This window comes from Phyllobates terribilis, unplaced genomic scaffold (assembly GCF_046119375.1).
Source record: "Phyllobates terribilis strain yellow unplaced genomic scaffold, ASM4611937v1 Scaffold_9__5_contigs__length_417890890, whole genome shotgun sequence".
In the NCBI taxonomy this organism is placed as follows: domain Eukaryota; kingdom Metazoa; phylum Chordata; class Amphibia; order Anura; family Dendrobatidae; genus Phyllobates; species Phyllobates terribilis.
In genome coordinates this window covers 287,848,165-287,867,090 of record NW_027362769.1, presented here as the reverse complement: position 1 = coordinate 287,867,090, position 18,926 = coordinate 287,848,165, and the positions used below count along the sequence as shown (strand labels likewise).

The window sequence follows — 18,926 nt, the reverse complement described above, 5'->3', positions numbered from 1 at the left end:
TCTCCTGGCCACATACCTCACGGTGCTCGGTCAGCTTTCCTAAGCGTTGCCACTACCTCTTCCGTGGGTGCCCGCCAAAAGCGGTAGTTGGCCCTGGGTGCCATGGAGTCGCAGAAGCTCTAATCAGTGGGACTTTGCGAGGACTTCTTGTTAAGAGATTAGCTTGACACAGGTGTCTTCTAATTGTCATAGTACTCACAGGTAACTTGAGACGGTCTTTGATCATCCCAGAGCTGATCATTGGCTGAGCCATTGCCATTCTGGCTATTTTTCAATCCACTTGAATGGTAGTCTTCCGTTTTCTTCCACTTCGCTCTGGTTTTGCTTTTCATTTTAAAGCATTGAACAGCCTATCAGTGTCTGCACTTCTTTGTAAGTTTTACCCTCTCCAACTTTTTAACCCCTTTCTTACCAGGTCAGTAATAGTACGTAGCTGCGCCCTTGGACTTATGGACCAGCTACATACTATTACGCATGCGGCGATCGCGCCCGCACACAACCGGTGTGGGGCGTTCGCCGCCGGGTGTCAGTTGACTGTCACAGCTGACACCCGGTGCTATGTGCAGGAAGCGCCGTTCTCAGCACATTAACCCCCGCAATACTGCGATCGAAGTTGGATCGCAGCATTGCGGGGGCAAGGAGGGAGGTAAACATGATACCTACTCTCCCAGCCTACAGCGATGTCTACGGCGGCTTCCGGATGTTGTCATGACGACCTGATGTCGTCATGACAACATCCGGGTCACTAGGAGGCAGGAAATTACTTTGGTCATGCGCAGTGCATGACCAAAGTAATGTCTCCCCTGTGTGCAGCGCTGACAGGCTGCAGGGCATAGGGAGCTGCTGCTCTCTATGCTATGCAGCCGGTCAGGCTGCAAAAAGTGAAAGTCCCATAGTGGGACATAGTGTAAAAGTAAAAAAAAAAAAAAAAAGGTAGGAAAGTAAAAAAAATATTGTAAAAATATTTTTTTTAAAATGAAAAAAATAAACCCCAAAAAATAAAAATATATTGTTCCCATAATATTTATTTATTAGGAAAAAAAAACAATAAAAGTACACATATTTAGTATTGTCGCGTCCGGAACGACCTGACCTATAAAACTGTCCCACTAGTTAACCCCTTTAGTGAACACGGTAAATAAAATAAAAAACGAAGCAAAAAACAATGCTTTATCATCATACCGCCAAACAAAAAATGGAATAACACACTATCAAAAAGATGAATGTAAATAATAATGGTACCCCTGAAAACGTCATCTTGTCCCACAAAAAACAAGCCGCCATACAGCTCCATCATCCGAAAAATAAAAAAGTTATAGCTCTCAGAATAAAGCGATGCAAAAAAAAGCGCCAAAACATAAAAAGATATAAATGCGGTATCACTGTAAGCGTACTGACCCGAAGAATAAAGCTGCCTTATCAATTTTACCACGCGCGGAATGGCATAAAAAAAAACAATTCCAGAATTGCTGGTTTTTGTTTATTCTACCTCCCAAAAATCGAAATACAAAGCGATCAAAAAATGTCACATTCCCGAAAATGTTACCAATAAAAACGTCAACTTGTCCCGCAAAAACCAAGTCGTCACATGACTGTTGGCCAACATATGGAAAAATTATAGCTCTCAAAATATGGCGATGCAAAAACTATTCTTTGTTAAAAAAAAAAAAAAAAAAAAAGCGTCTTTTAGTGTGTGACAGCTGTAAATCATAAAAACCCGATATGACTTTAGTATCGCTGTAATCGCACCGAACCGAAGAATAAAGTCGTCTAATAACTTACACCACATGAGGAACGGCGTAAAAAAATAAACTCTTGGGGTTAGGCTTGTGCTAGGGTTAGGTTTGTATTGGGGTTAGGGTTAGGGTTGAGCTAGGGTTAGGGTTGGGGTTGGGGCTAGGGTTGGAATTTCAAAATTAAAAAAAATTATGACGATATGGCGACCAGTGTTGAGCGCAAGTGCTCACTACTTGAGTTTGCATCAGGTGCTCGGGTATGCACTGAGTATTGCAGGTGTTCGAGTGACATGCTCGAGTCTCTGCCCCATATGCTTCGCGGCCAAAAAAAACGTTGCTGGGATCACCTGCCATGCACGATCGATCCCCGCATGTTTTTTTTGGGTGTCTAACAACCGTGAAACATGCGGGGCGGGGACTCTAACATGTCACTCGAGCACCCATGATACATGGTGCATACTTGAGTAGCCGATGCAAACTCAAGTGGCGAGCACTTGCGCTCACGACTAATGACAACTTATTCAATATGATGACCTAATGTTATCAAATTCTGTTGTACCTCTGGGTTCAAAATGTACACTATACCCCTTGATAAAATCCTTGAGGGGTGTAGTTTCCAAAATGGAGTCAATTATGGGGAGTTTCCACTATTTACGCACATCAGGGGCTCCCGAAATGCGACATGGCGTCTGCTCTTGATTCCAGACAATTTTGCGCTCAAAAAGTCACACAGTTCTCCTTCCCTTCTGAACTCTGCCGTGCGCCCAAACAGTGTATTTTTCCCACATATGGGGTATCGGCGTATTCAGGAGAGATTGCACAACAAGTTGCATGGTGTAATTTCTCCTGTTACCCTTATGAAAATGCAAAACTGTGGGCTAAAAAACATTTTTGTGGGAAAAATATGAAAATTTTATTTTCACGGCTCCATGTTATAAACTTCTGTGAAGCACCTGGGGGTTCAAGGTGCTCACCACACATCTGGATAAGTTCCCTGAGGGGTCTAGTTTCCAAAATGGTGTCAGTTGTGTGGGGTTTCCACTGTTAAGGCACATCAGGGGCTCTCCAAACGCAACATGGCGTCCGTTAATTATTCAAGCAAATTTTACATTCAAAAAGTCAAATGGCGCTCCTTCCCTTCTGAGCCCTGCCATGCGCCCAAACAGTGTTTTTTCCCCACGTACAAATTTTGTGGTCCATTTTTTCCTGTTACCACTGCAAAAATAAAAGAATAGGGGTCTAAAGTAATATTTTTGTGAAAAAAATTAAATGTTCATTTTTTTCTTCCCCATTCCAAAAATTCCTGTGAAGCACCTGAAGGGTTAATAAAGCTTCTTGAATGTGGTTTTGAGCACCCTGAGGTGTGCAGTTTTTAGAATGATGTCACTTTTGGGCATTTTCTGCCATAAAGGCCCCTCAAAATCACTTCAAATGTGATGCGGTCCCTAAAAAAATGGTTTTGTAAATTTTGTTGTAAAAATGAGAAATCGCTGGTCAACTTTTAACCCTTATAGCTCCCTAATAAAAAAAAAAAATTGGTTCCAAAATTGTGCTGATGTAAAGTAGACATGTGGGAAATGTTTTTTATTAACTATTTTGTGTGACATATCTCTCTGATTTAAGGGCATAAAAATTTAAATTTTGAAAACTGCAAAATTTTCACCAAATTTACGATTTTTTCACAAATAAACGTGATGTGATATCAAATAAATTTTACCACTATCATGAAGTGCAATATGTCACAAAAAAATAGTCTCAGAATCAGCGGGATCCGTTGAAGCGACCTCAAAGTGACTGGTCAGATTTATAAAAATTGGCCCGGTCATTAACGTGCAAACCACCCTTGGAGGTAAAGGGGTTAATCAAACTACGCTGTTCTTCTGAACAATGTCTCGAACGACCCATATTTCTCAGGCTTTAAAGGAGAAATGCATGTACAACATGTGCTGGCTTCACCCTTAAATAAGGGCCACCTGATTCACACCTGTTTCTTCACAGAATGATTGACCTTACTAACTGAACTCCACACTGCTATTATTTTGAACACACCCCCTTTTCAATTAATTATTCAAATACACAGACTCAAAAACATACAGATCATGAATGTGGAGTCTGTTGGTTTTCTTAGAATCTACTGCACCAACTGGTAAATTGTTTGACATGTGGTAATATAATTTGTTCTAAAAACAGTGATTAATCTGGTTAGTCATATTGGACTGCTATTATTTTGAACATTACTGTAGAGGTTGATGAACATCTGCAGAGCTTTGAAACTCTCATGCGGATGCACCAGGTGCCCACAGCTGACTGGGCCAAATACCTGTAGTCTAGCTTGACTGGCGGAGTTAAAGATGCTGTCCGGGTGCTTGGGCCTTGGGACGGTTAAGGACACGCTGTTGGCCCATTTTACGATCACCCCTGAGAGATATCGCACCAAGTATCGGGTGTTGTCTTGCCAATTATGTAGAATTTGGCAGTCAACTACAACCGCTGGATCGATGGTTAGGCTGCATATTCCACTGCTGCCCTCCGGGATGTGATCGTGCTCAAGCAACTTATGGAGGAAATGATCCCAGAAATACGAGAGTGGGTAGCCAACTGGAAGCCTGACACCCCAAAGTAAGCAGCCCAATTGGTCAACAAGTCTATAGCCACTCATCCCGGGAGACCTCTCAACCAAAGATTTGAGCAGCCACTCAAGCAGGATTATCCCGCTACCCAGCAGAAACCCCACCAGGACAAAGCTTTACAAAGAGGACATGTGATTTGCCCAACCCATGGCGCTGTTAGATGTGTGAGTGCCTTGCACACAAGGCCAAAGATTGTTTCCAGGGCCCCATGCCTGGACCCATTCTGCCGGCCCAGCTGGTCAACGTCTGCGAGGACGAACCAGCAGAGTCTGATGGACGCTATCCCTGGGTGATCTATCCTGTCCACACTCTACGGCGAGTTGGCCAACCTACACCAGCCAACCTCCATCCCCATATGCAGCCAGTCAAGGTCTGTGACATCCAGGGACTTGGAACACTGGGTCTTCCATCGCCCTGGTCAGCCCAGATATTGTCCCCCCAGTATTCCACTTACCAGGCCGCCAAGTGACCATCTCCCTGGCTAGGTGTCAGCGCTCTGGGGATGGGTGCATTTATGTGAGCAATTTATCGGCCGATATACAAGAGAAGGAGTTGGAGGATTTTTTCCGTCGGTACGGGCGGATCCGTGCCATCGAGCTGAAAAATCGTGGGGTTAGCAGTGCCGCACTGTTCGCCTTCATCAGCTTCGAGGATTCATGGGATGCGGAGGACACTGTGTTTGGACACAATAGTTACGAGTTTGGTTCTTGTCTGTTACGTCTGGAGTTTCCTAGGTGAAACCAAGGATCAGGGGGTGGATATAGAGGAATCTGCGGGAGGAACGGGCTCCCGTCCCGGCGTATTGAATATATAGACATAGTCTCGGAGCTTCCCCTATTGGGGAGTTGGCAGGATCTGAAAGATCATATGAGAGAAGCTGGAGATGTCTGCTATGCTGATGTACACAAGGATGGAATGGGGATTGTGGAGTTTATTTGCAAGGAAGACATGGAATATGCTTTGAGGAAACTGGATGATACACAGGTTAGTTCTCATGAATTTGAAACCTCTTACACCTGTGTCTGTGCTGAAAGATATACAGACAAACTGTACCCGACAAGTGGAGAAGGATGATTGGAAGCATATCATGTCTGGCAGACACGTCAAAAGCAACCCACGACAGGATCCAGTAGTCTCCGGGGAGAATTAAGAAGGGGGAGGAATGTGACGACACAGCATCACCCTGGCCACTGGTGCGGGAGTGAATTATTCTGAATTATGTCAGACATATTTGTTCCTTTGTTCAGTAGGTCAAGGGACAAGAGCCATTGTTGCATGTGAGTCTGGCCGTTGACTAATTTGCACAACTTGGAGGACCTATATGCTGGCTAATTGAACAATTAAACAATGAGGGATTACCTTCCCCCAATCCTGTGGGAGAATGACTTGAATGAGAGCTGTGGAATATAAAAGGAGGTTTTCCAGAGAGACTCTACAGGACATCAGCCCAGGGACCATGGCTCCAGCTGGTGGAATACAGATTTGCTCCACTGCCCATCACTGAATCCACAAAGGCGTTTGGAGAACCCAGGTTGGGACAATCCGGTCTCCTGTCCACATACCTCACTGTGCTCTCTCAGATTCCTAAGCGTTGCCACTACCTCTTCTATGTGGGTGCCCGCCAAAAGCGGGGTGCTACTGGATGGGGTAGTTGGCCTTGGATGCCTTTAGTGGGATGAGCCCTGGCCCGTGGGGTCTTTCTTAAAGACAGCCAGGCCAGCGGATGAGAACACCCACTGACCCTCGTGTCTCAACATGGAGCATCACATTAGATGCGCCAATTCTTGCGCTTTGCCTTGGTTCTTCCCGATTTCCCTGGTGCATTGGCAATCAGGATAATGGGGCTCGGGGTTGATTTCAGCTGTTAAGTGTCCAAAAACACAGTTGACATGAAGCCATGGTGTTCGTAATGGAGAGGTGTCTACAATGTGTTGTGAAGTTGTAAAATTATATATCTGATGGATATCTATTACTTATCTATTTATTTATCATCTTTGCACATCTTTAAACAGATAAAAATCAGTAATTTCTTAAATGCATTTCATTCCAGTATGTGTCATATGGATGGCACATGGATGTTATTTGTGTGCTGTACGTATTTACACCGACCCATTGACTCGTATGGTCCCTTATCATCCATGTTGCCGGTAAAAATCAGACATGTCTACGTGTGGGTCACACGGACTCACAGTCCGTGTGAAATCGCAGACATGTGAGCAGCCTCATAGGGTGTAGATACGTATTTCCGGTATGTGTGAAAATAGATGCTACACGTACATGTGAAGGAGGCCTTACACAGTCTTAAAATTAAGCCCTTTCACTGGCATTTTTTTTCCTTTAAACTGATTACCTCCACCAAGTGGTGTCCACTAATTCTGAAAGAGTTTTCCCTATTTCTTATGTACCCTATTGTTCCAAAGTTATGCTCCCGGTACCAATGGTACAAAGTTCCCTTTAAAGCAAATACATACAATATAACTTCTTTATCAAAACACAGCGACAAATAAATTCTGTGGTATACACCCAGTTGGTTGAAAGTAAAATTTTCACTATTACCAGGGAGCATAACATTGGAATGGAAGGGCACATAAGAAAAAAGAAAACTATTCTACAATCAGTAGAACAGTGTCAAATTAACCCCTTTGCCCCCGAAGGTGGTTTGCACGTTAATGACCAGGCCAATTTTTACAATTCTAACCACTGTCACTTCATGAGGTAATAACTCTGGAAACGCTTCAACGGATCCCACGGATTCTGAGAATGTTTTTTCATGACAAATTGTACTTCATGATAGTGGTAAAATCTCTTCGATATGACTTGCGTTTATTTGTGGAAAAAAATCGGAAATTTAGCTAAAATTTTGAAAATTTCGCAATTTTCAAAATTTGAATTTTCATGCCCTTAAATCAGAGTGATATGTCACAAAAAATAGTTAATACATAACATTTCTCACATGTCTACTTTACATCAGCACAATTTTGGAACCAACATTTTCTTTTGTTAGGAAGTTATAAGGGTTAAAAGTTCACCAGCGATTTCTCACTTTTCCAACAAAATTTACAAAACCATTTTTTAGGGACCACATCACATTTGAAGTGACTTTGAGGTGCCTTTATGACAGAAAATACCCAAAAGTGACACCATTCTAAAAAGTGCACCCCTCAAGGTGCTCAAAACCACATTCAAGAAGTTTATTAACCCTTCAGGTGCTTCACAGGAATTTTTGGCATGTGGAAGAGAAAAAAAATCCATTTAACTTTTTCCACAAAAATGTTACTTTAGACCCAAATTTTTTACTTTCGCATTGGTAACAGGAAAAAAATGGACCCTAAAATTTGTTGTTAGATTCCTCCTCAGCAGCCAATACCCCATCTGTGGGGGAAAACCACTGTTTGGGAGCACGGCAGGGTTCAGAAGGGAAGGAGCGCCATTTGACTTTTTGAATGTAAAATTTGCTTGAATAATTAGCGGACGTCATGTTGCGTTTGGGGAGCCTCTGATGTGCCTAAACAGTGGAATCCTCCTACAAGTGAAACCATTTTGGAAACTAGACCCCTCAGGGAACTTATCTAGATGTGTGGTGAGTACCTCGAACCCCCAGGTGCGTCACAGAAGTTTATAACATTGAGCCGTAAAAATAAAATTTTCACATTTTTCCCACAAAAATGTTTTTCAGCCCCCAATTTTGCATTTTCATAAGGGTAACAGGAGAAATTGCACCATGCAATGTGTTGTGCAATATCTCCTGAGTAAGCCGATCAACATATGTGGGAGAAAACTGCTGTTTGGGCGCACGGCAGCGTTCGGAAGGGAAGGAGCGCCATTTGACTTTTTGAATGTAAATTTGCTTGAATAATTAGCAGACACCATGTCGCGTTTGGGGAGCCCCTGATGTGCCTAAACAGTGGAAACCGCTCACAACTGACCCAATTTTAGAAACTACACCCCTCAAGGACCTTTTCTAGATGTGTGATGATCACCCTGAACCCTCAGGTGCTTCACAGAAGTTTATAACGTACAGCCGTGAAAATAAATGAATCAAACTTTTTCCACAAAAATTATCTTTTAGCCCCAAATTTTTTATTTTCACAAGGGTAAGAGGAGAAAATGGACTCCAAAAACTGTTGTGCAATTTCTCCTAAGTAAACCAATACCCCATATGTGGGGAAAATACACTGTTTGGGCGCACGGTAGGGTTCAGAAGGGAAGGAGCACTGTGTGACTTTTTGAACACAAAATTGGCTGGTATCAAGAGCGGATGCCATGTCATGTTTGGATAGCCCCTGATGCGACTAAACAGTGGAAACCCCCCACAAGTGACCCCCTTTTGGAAACTAGACCCCTCAAGGATTTTATCAAGGGGTATAGTGAATATTCTGAACCCAAAGGTACGACACAGAATTTGATAACATTAGGTCATCATATTGAATAAGTTGTCATTAGTCTTGAGTGCAAGTGCTCGGTACTTGAGTTTGCATCGGGTACTTGGGTATGCACCATGTTTTGTGGGTGCTCGAGTGACATGCTCGAGTCCCTGCCCCACATGTTTCACGGTTGTTAGACACCCAAAAAAACCATGAGGGGATCACTCATGCATGGCAGGCAATCCCCGTGAGGATTTTTTGGCTGTACAACAGCGAAACATATGGGGCGGAGACTCGAGCATGTCACTCGAACACCCACGATACTCAATGCATACCCGAGCACCCGATGCAAACTCAAGTAGCGAGCACTTGCGCACAACATTGGTCGCCATATCGTCGTCATTTTTTTTTCTTTACTTTTGAAAAAATCTCAACCCTAATACAACCTCAACCCTAATACAACCACATCCCTAACACAACCCCAACCCTAGCACAACCCTAACCCTAGCACAACCCTATCACAATCCTAGCCCAGGAGTTTATCTTTTACGCCGTTCCTCGTGCGGTATAAGTGATTAGACGACTTTATTTTTCGGGTCGGTGCGATTACAGCGATACCAGATTCTTATCGGGTTTTTATGTTTGGCAGCTGTCACACACTATATGACGCTGTTTTTTTTGCAAAGACTAGTTTTTGCAATCATTTTTCCATATTTCAGCTGACAGAGTCATCTAAGGGCTTGTTTTTTGTGGGACGAGTTGAAGTTTTTGTTGGTACCATTTTCGGGCAATGACATTTTTTGATCGCTTTCTATTCCGATTTTTGGGAGGAAGAATAAACAAAAAACAACAATTCAGGAATTTTTTTGTTTTTTTTATGCCGTTCTGTGTGTGGTAAAATTGATAAGGCAGCTTTGTTCTTCGGGTCAGTACGTTTACAGCGATACTACATTTATATTTTTTTATGTATTGGAGCTTTTACACAATAAAAACTATTTTATAGAAAAAATAATTTTTTTGTATCGCTTTATTCTGAGAGCTATAACTTTTTTATTTTTCAGCTGATGGAGCTGCATGGCAGCTTGTTTTTTGCGGGACAAGATGATGTTTTCAGCGGTACCATTTTTACTTACATTCATCTTTTTGATCGCGTTTTATTCCATTTTCTGTTTGGCAATATGATGATACAGCGTAGTTTTTTGCTTATTTTTTTTTTACCGTGTTCACTAAAGGAGTTAACTAGTAACATAGTAACATAGTTTTTAAGGTTGAAGGAAGACTAAGTCCATCAAGTTCAATCCATAGCCTAACATGTTGATCCAAAGGCAAAAAAAACATGTGGCAAGCACTAACCTCCACATTGGGGAAAAAAATTCCTTCCTGACTCCATACGACAATCAGACTAGTTCCCTGGATCAACACCCTATCAAGGAATCAAGTATATATAACCTGTAATATTATACTTTTCAAGAAACGCATCCATGCCCCTCTTAAATTTTAGTAGTGAATCACTCATTACAACATCATGCAGCAGAGAGTTCCATAGTCTCACTGCTCTTACAGTAAAGAATCCCCGTCTGTGATTATGATTAAACCTTCTTTCCTCCAGACGTAGAAGATGACCCCTTGTCCCCGTCTCAGGCCTCAGAGTAAAAAGATCAGTAGAAAGGTCTTTGTACTGTCCCCTCATATACTTGTACATAGTAATAAGATCACCCCTAAGCCTTCGTTTTTCCAAACTAAATAACCCCAAGTGTAATAACCTGTCTTGGTATTGCAGACCCCCCAGTCCTCTAATAACTTTGGTCGCTCTTCTCTGCACCCGCTCTAGTTCAGCTATGTCTTTCTTATACACCGGAGACCAGAACTGTACACAGTATTCTAAGTGTGGTCGCACTAGTGACTTGTATAGAGGTAAAATTATGTTCTCCTCATGAGCATCTATGCCTCTTTTAATGCATCCCATTATTTTATTTGCCTTTGCAGCAGTTGCCTGACACTTGCCACCAAACGTGAGCTTGTCGTCCACCAATACACCCAGGTCTTTTTCAGTTACAGTTTTGCCCAGTGTTTTACAATTAAGCTTATAATTATACATTTTACTTCCTCTGCCCAAGTGCATTACCTTACATTTATCCCCATTAAAGCTCATTTTCCATTTATCAGCCCAAGCTTCTAGTTTACATAGATCCTCCTGTCATATAAAATTGTCCTCCTCTGTATTGATTACCCTGCAGAGTTTAGTGTCAACTGCAAATATTGAAATACTACTCTGTATGCCCCCTACAAGGTCATTAATAAATATGTTAAAAAGAAGGGGGCCCAATACTGACCCCTGTGGTACCCCACTGTTAACTGAGACCCAGTCGGAGTGTGTTCCATTAATAACCACCCTTTGTTTCCTATCACTGAGCCAGTTCTTAACCCACATACATATATTTTCCCCTATCCCCATTGTTCTCATTTTATGTATCAACCTTTTGTGTGGAACCGTATCAAAAGCTTTTAAAAAGTCCATATACACAACATCCACTGCATTTCCTTGGTCCAGTCCAGAACTTACCTCTTCCTAAAAGCTGATCAGATTAGTCTGACAGGAATGGCCCCTCGTAAACCGTATGTTCGTATGTTGATATTGGGTCATAAGGTTATTCTTCTTCAGAGACTCTAGTATAGCATCTTTTAGGAAACCCTCCAGGATTTTACCCACAGTAGAGGTTAAGCTTACTGGCCTATAATTTCCAAGTTCGGTTTTTCTCCCCTTTTTGAATATTGACACCACATTTGCTATACGCCAGTCCTGTGGTACAGACCCTGTTATTATGGAATCTTTAAAGATTAAAAATAATGATCTATCTATGATGTTACTTAATTCTTGCAGTACTCGCGGGTGTATCCCATCTGGGCCCGGGGATTTGTCAACTTTATTGATTTTTTAGATGCCGCTGTACTTCCTGCTGGGTTGAGCAAATGACATTTAATGGAGAATTTTTGTCATCACTAATCATGTTTTCTGTCATGCGATTTTCTTGTGTAAATACTGTTGAGAAAAAATCATTTAGCATATTGGCTTTTTCCTCATCCTCATCCACCATTTCACCCAGACTATTTTTAAGGGGGCCATCACTATCATTTTTTAGTTTTTTACTATTTATGTAGTTAAAGAATATTTTGGGATCATTTTTACTTTCTCTGGCAATGAGTCTCTCGGTCTCAATCTTTGCTGCCTTGATTTGTTTTTTACAGAATTTATTTAATTTTCTGTATTTATTTAATGCCTCATCACTGCCTACTTGCTTTAGTTCTCTAAATGCTTTATTTTTGTCACTTATTGCGCCCCTTACAGCTCTATTTAGCCATAGTGGTTTCCTCCTATTTCTAGCATTTATTCCCATAGGGTATATATTGTGCACAGGTCCTATTCAGGATGCTAATAAATGTCTCCCATTTGCTTTGTGCAGTTTTATGTTTCAGGATATCGTCCCAGTTTATTGCACTAAGATCATCTCTCAACCGTTGGAAATTTGCATTCCTGAAGTTTAGTGTCCTTGTAACCCCTCTACTACACATCTTATTAAAGGATACATGAAAACTTATTATTTTGCGATCACTATTACCCAAGTGACTCCCAACTCGTATATTTGATATGCGGTCTGGCAGGTTGATTAATATTAGGTCTAGCAGTGCCCCCCTTCTTGTTGGGTCCTGAACCAGTTGTGAAAGGTAATTGTCTCTCATAGTTGTCAAAAACCTATTACCTTTGCTTGAACTACAGGTTTCTGTTCCCCACTGTATTTCAGGGTAGTTGAAGTCCCCCATAATAATGACTTCTCCTTGAGTCGCTGCTGCATCTATTTGCTTTGTGAGGATATTCTCTGCTGCTTCCATTATTTTTGGAGACTTATAACAAACCCCTATCAGTAATTTATTATTTTTTCCCCCTCCCCTTATCTCCACCCACAGGGACTCTACATTTTCATTAGATTCACATATATTCTCATGCAAGATGGGTTTTAAGGATGATTTTACATATAAACACCCCTCTCTTGTTTGTACGGTCATTTCAAAACAGACTATAGCCCTGCAAATTAACTGCCCAGTCATGGCTCTCATCCAGCCATGTCTCAAATATCCCCACCATGTCATAATTATTTTCCAACAAAATTAATTCTAATTCCTCCATTTTGTCGGTGAGGCTTCTGGCATTAGTGTACATGCATTTTATGTATCTCTCTGTGCCTCTATTCTTTCCTACTATATTGACTGTTCTAACCCCACCCCCAATTTCTTTATTTGTGCCCAGGTCACTATCTGCACTATCTTCCCCACCTATAAAATGAATACCCTCCCCCCCCAATCCCTAGTTTAAACACTCCTTCAACCTTCTAGCCATTTTCTCCCCCAGCACAGCTGCACCCTCCCCATTGAGGTGCAGCACGTCCCTAGCGTAGAACCTGTAGCCAACTGAGAAGTCGGCCCAGTTCTCCAGGAACCAAAACCCCTCCTTCCTACACCAATTCCTGAGCCACTTATTTATATCCATAATCTCCCATTGCCTCTCTGGCGTGGCATGTGGTACAGGCAGTATTTCAAAGAATACCACCTTGGAGGTCCTTGTTTTAAGCTTGCAGCCTAATTCCCTGAAATCATCTTTAAAAGGACCTTCCACCTACCTCTAACTTTGTCATTTGTGCCAATGTGCACCATGACCGCTGGGTCCTCACCAGCCCCTCCCAGTAATCTGTCAACCCGATCAGCGATGTGCCGGACTCGAGCACCAGGTAGGCAGCACACTGTTCGACGATACCTGTCTTTGTGACAGATTGCCCTATCTGTTCCCCTAATAATTGAGTCCCCCACTACCAGCACCTGCCTGGCCTGCCCTGCTCTCCTATTTCCCCCCTTACTGGAGCTGACACTCCTCCGGCTTCAGAGGATATGCCTTGCTGCAGCAGTGCTACCCCTGTACCGACACCTGCCTCATCTGCCAACTTTGCAAACTTATTGGGGTATGCCAGATCAGGGCTTGCCTCCCTGGCACTCTTCCCTTTACCCCCCCAAGTGGGACAGTTTTATCGGTCAGATCATTCCGGACGCGGCGATACCAAATATTTCTACTTTTATTGGTTTGTTTTTGTTTGTTTTTTCATAATAATAATATTTATTTATGGGTACAGTATATTTTTATTTTTGTGGGATTATTTTTTCATTTTTTTAAAATATTTTTACAGTTTTCTTTTTTTTTTATTTTTCACTTTCTTACACTTTTTTTACTTTTACACTTTATCCCACTATGAGACTTTCATTTTTTTGCAGGCTGATCGCTTGCACAGCATTGGGATGCAGCAGCATCTTTATGCTATTCAGGCTGTCAGCCCCTGCAGACTTAAGTTAAGTAGAATGTGCACGGAGCACGATCTACCTAACTTGCTGATGCCTGGTGACCTGGATGTTATTATGACATTGCTTCACCATGGCAATGATCGGGACCCAGAACACACAGTGCGGGACCCAGAACACACAGTGCGGGACCCAGAACACACAGTGCGGGACCCAGAACACAGTGCGGGACCCAGAACACACAGTGCGGGACCCCGGATACAAGGTAAGAGGGGCGCTCTTACCGCTACCTGCCCCGGAAATGCTGCGATCGAAGTCGATCGCAGCATTTCGGGGGTTAATGTGCCGGGAGCGGTGTGGGACCGCTCCTGGCACATGGTACCGGGTGTCAGCTGTGAGAATCAGCTGACACCCGGCGGCGATCGCCCCGCACAACCTGTGTGGTCGCAATCACATTGTGCATAAGTACATACCTGGTCCAATGGGCCCAGGGCACAGGGACGTACTATTGCTGACAATGTCAGTAAGGGGTTAAGAAGATACTCCATTTTAAGTAATCAATCCAGTGAAAGATCTTTAAATGTTAAAACAGTATGACCGGCTGCAGCTGTCGCAAGACAGATTGTACACAATACCCAATAACGCCACTGGAAGCAATATAAATATGATTGAAGCAAGTTACGTAAAGACTATTGGGGTCATCTTATAGGAAGACTTGCCAGCTTCGCAATCTAGGAGATTAGTCATTGACATAACCTAAAAGGATTCTAGAAGTAAATTGCATCCACTAAAAAGTTTATAAAGTGCCAAACCAGACAATAAACTGGAAAGAGATCATTTGTTATATGGTTTACAACTCTTTAGAAGCAGGAGTCACACACTGGGGGAAAGGGAAGATGATATACATATATAAGAATATATGAATGCTTTCTCTTTACCTTTCACCTGCTGTTTAATTGTCTACGCTAGTATAATTCTGTTGGGCTACTATTCTAAGCTTTTACTACATCTGTCATAGTGTCAGTCTTTAACTAGGATCTGATAGAACATATACTATATGAACAAAAATATTGGGTCACACCTCTTACTAATTAATCCCTTCACGACATGGCGATTTTCCATTTTTTTCGTTTTTTCCTCTCCTTCTAAGAGCCATAACTTTTTTATTTTCCCATCAATATAGACATTTGAAGGCTTGATTTTTTTGGTACTTTTTTTTGTAGTTGTACTCTTGAATGACACTATTTATTCTACCACATAGTGTACTGGAAAACGGTAAAAAAAATTCAGTGTGTTTAAATTGCAAAAAAAAGTGCAATTTCACAATTGTATTTTTTTATTTTCATCTACCAAGTTTATTATATGGTAAAACTGACCAGGCAATATGATTCTCCAGATCAGTACAAGTATGTAGATACCAAACAGATTCTTTAACGTTTTTAGATACCAAACATGTATAGTTTTTTTTGTTAAACATTTTTTTGTTTTTGTCGCCATTTTCTGAGACCTGTCATTTTTTCATTTTTTGGGATATGGGCCATGTGAGGGCTTATTTTTTTTTGCACCCTGAGCTGATGTGTTTTATTGATACAATTTTAGAGTAGATGAGATGTTTTGATCGCCCCTTATTGCAATGCTGCGACGGCCAAAAACACCTAATTTTGGTCTTTTGATATTTTTTTCTTGTTACACCATTGGATTCATTTATTTTAGATTTTGAATTGATAGATTGGACTTTTACGAAAACAATGATACCAAATATATGTATTTTTTATTTTATGTTTAATGGGGCAAAAAAGGGGTGATTTGAACTTTTGTGTTTTTTATTTTTTTCATATTTTTAAAAACTTTTGTTTTTACAGTATTTGTTAGTCCCCCTAGGGGACTTGAAGCTGCAATCGTCTGATCGCTTGTACTATACATAGCACTGCATCAGCGCTGCTATGTATAGAGAAAATCACAATCTCCCATGAAAGCTAGCCGCGGGCCGGCTTTCACAGGGTGATTGTAATGACAGGCATAGGGGTCAACAGTAGACCCCTGGCGGTCATGACAACCCATCGGCGCCCCACGATCACGTCACAGGTGTGCCAATGGGAGTGTAGAATAATTAAATCAGCCATCATTTGCTGGGAAAGATGCGGGCTCAGCATGTGAGCACGCATCAAATTAACATGTACGTCATATGTCGTGAAGGAGTCAAATTCAGTTTTTTTTTCCATTCAGTCCCATTGCCACAGGTGTTTAACAGCAAGCACCCAGCCATGCAGCCTACCATTACAAAGATTTGTGAAAGAATAAGTTGTTCCAAAGAGCTCACTAAATTTGAGTGGGTTCCTATAATAGGATGCCACCGTTGCAACAAGTCAGATTTTAAATATCTTCCTCTTTAAATATTTAATGATTAGCAGTGAGTGATACTATTGAAAAGTTGAAACACATGGGAACAACAGAAATTCAGTCGCAATTGCATAGTGCATAATGTATAAAAGTTGTCAATGCTCTGTGGAGTTCCAAACCCCCTGTGGCAATATCAGCACAAAAACTGCATTCTGGGAACTTCATGGCATGGGTTTCCATGGTCGGACAGCTATATGCATGCCCTATATCACTGAGTGCACATTAGCAAGCATCATACACCACGTGCAGAATTATTAGGTAAATGGGTATTTTGATCACTTTGATACTTTTTATACATGTTGTCCTACTCCAAGCTGCATAGGCTTGAGATCTAACTACCAATTAAGTAAATCTGGTGATGTGCATCTCTGTAATGAGGAGGGGTGTTGACTAATGACATCAACACTCTATATAAGGTGTGCTTAATTATTAGGCAACTTCCTTTCCTTTGGCAAAATGGGTCAGAAGAGAGATTTGACAGGCTCTGAAATGTCCAAAATTGTGAGATGTCTTGCAGAGGGATGCAGCAGTCTTGAAATTTCCAAACTTTTGAAGTGTGATCACCGAACAATCAAGCGTTTCATGGCAAATAGCCAACAGGGTCGCAAGAAGCGTGTTGGCCAAAAAAGGCGCAAAATAACTGCCCATGAATTGAGGAAAATCAAGCATGAAGCTGCTAAGATGCCATTCGCCACCAGTTTTGCCATGTTTCAGAGCTGCAACGTTACTGGAGTATCAAAAAGCACAAGGTGTGCGATACTCAGGGACATGGCCAAGGTAAGGAAGGCTGAAAAACGAACACCTCTGAACAAGAAACATCAGATAAAACGTCAAGAGTGGGCCAAGAAATATCTTAAGACTGATTTTTCAAAGGTTTTATGGACTGATGAAATGAGTGTGACTCTTGATGGGCCAGATGGATGGGCCAGAGGCTGGATCAGTAAAGGGCAGAGAGCTCCACTCCGACTCAGATGCCAGCAAGGTGGATGTGGGGTACTGGCATGGGCTGGTATCATCAAAGATGAACTTGTGGGACCTTTTTGGGGTGAGGATGGAGTGAAGCTCAACTCCCAGACCTACTGCCAGTTTCTGGAATACAACTTCTTCAAGCAGTGGTACAGGAAGAAGTCGGTATCGTTCAAGAAAAACATGATTTTCATGCAGGACAATGCTCCATCACATGCATCCAACTACTCCACAGTGTGGCTGGCCAGTAAAGGTCTAAAAGAAGAAAAAATAATGACATGGCGCCCTTGTTCACCTGTTCTGAACCGCATAGAGAACCTGTGGTCCATTATAAAATGTGAGATCTACAGGGAGGGAAAACAGTACACCTCTCGGACCAGTGTCTGGGAGGCTGTGGTGGCTGCTGCACGCAATGTTGATCGAAAACAGATCAAGCAACTGACAGAATCTATGGATGGAAGGCTGTTGAGTGTCATCATAAAGAAAGGTGGCTATACTGATCACTAATTTTTGGGGTTTTTGTTTTTGCATGTCAGAAATGTTTATTTCTAAATTTTGTGCACTGATATCGGTTTACCTGGTGAAAATAAACAAGTGAGATGGGATTATATTTGTTTTTTATTAAGTTGCCTAATAATTCTGCACAGTAATAGTTACCTACACAAACAGATATCCTCCTAAGATAGCCAAATCTAAAAAAAAAAACACTCCAACTTCCAAAAATATTTAGCTTGGATATTTATGAGTCTTTTCGGTTGATTGAGAACATAGTTGTTGATCAATAATAAAAATAATCCTCTAAAATACAACTTGCCTAATAATTCTGCACACAGTGTATACAGTGGTGTAACTCACACTGCTACAGGAGAATGATGAATCGTGCTTCTCTATCTGGCAGTACGATGGATGAGTCTGGGTTTGGATCCCACCGCAACAAGGTGTACCCAATTGGGACGGTTCTATCCTGTCATGGATACACCTTGCCACTTTTACGCTTTTTTGATCAAAACAGTGTTAGGTTACTTAGTTATGTTATTTATATGTACTTTTTTTATTCACTAACTTACTAAAGGTATATGCTCATTTTGTTTTTATCTTAGGTTTTGTCTGTGAAATGGCCATAGTGAACGTGCTTTTACACAGTGCATGTTTACCAACTTATGCTCCGACTCATTTTTTGGTTTTGCTGTAGTTTCTTGTACTTTGTACAAACAGGGGTGTGGCTCCCCTTTTTTAGCTAGACATTTCATCTACATAGCTTCCATGGCCAGGTTTCTGCACGCCGGACCTTTCCTTCTGACCCTCTTAGGCTATGCTCCTATGCAATGTAAACATAGGTTTTATTCCTCTGGATTATTTTGTTCAAGAAATCTTCTGCCATTAACAGATCAAGCAAAGTGGTAGTAAAATCATGTAACTCGTGCCCAATGTGCATTGAAAAACACAGTTGCAAAATCCAGACATTTCAGAATAAAAAAAATACATAAAAC

At 41.6% G+C, this 18,926-nt stretch overlaps 1 protein-coding gene across 1 annotated transcript in view; it reads right to left on the bottom strand.

Annotated features, from left to right (window-relative positions):
* DNAH7 (dynein axonemal heavy chain 7) overlaps positions 1 to 18,926 on the bottom strand; it is a 505,238-nt gene that overhangs the window by 5,040 nt on the left and 481,272 nt on the right. The gene's annotated exons all lie outside the window — the stretch shown is intronic.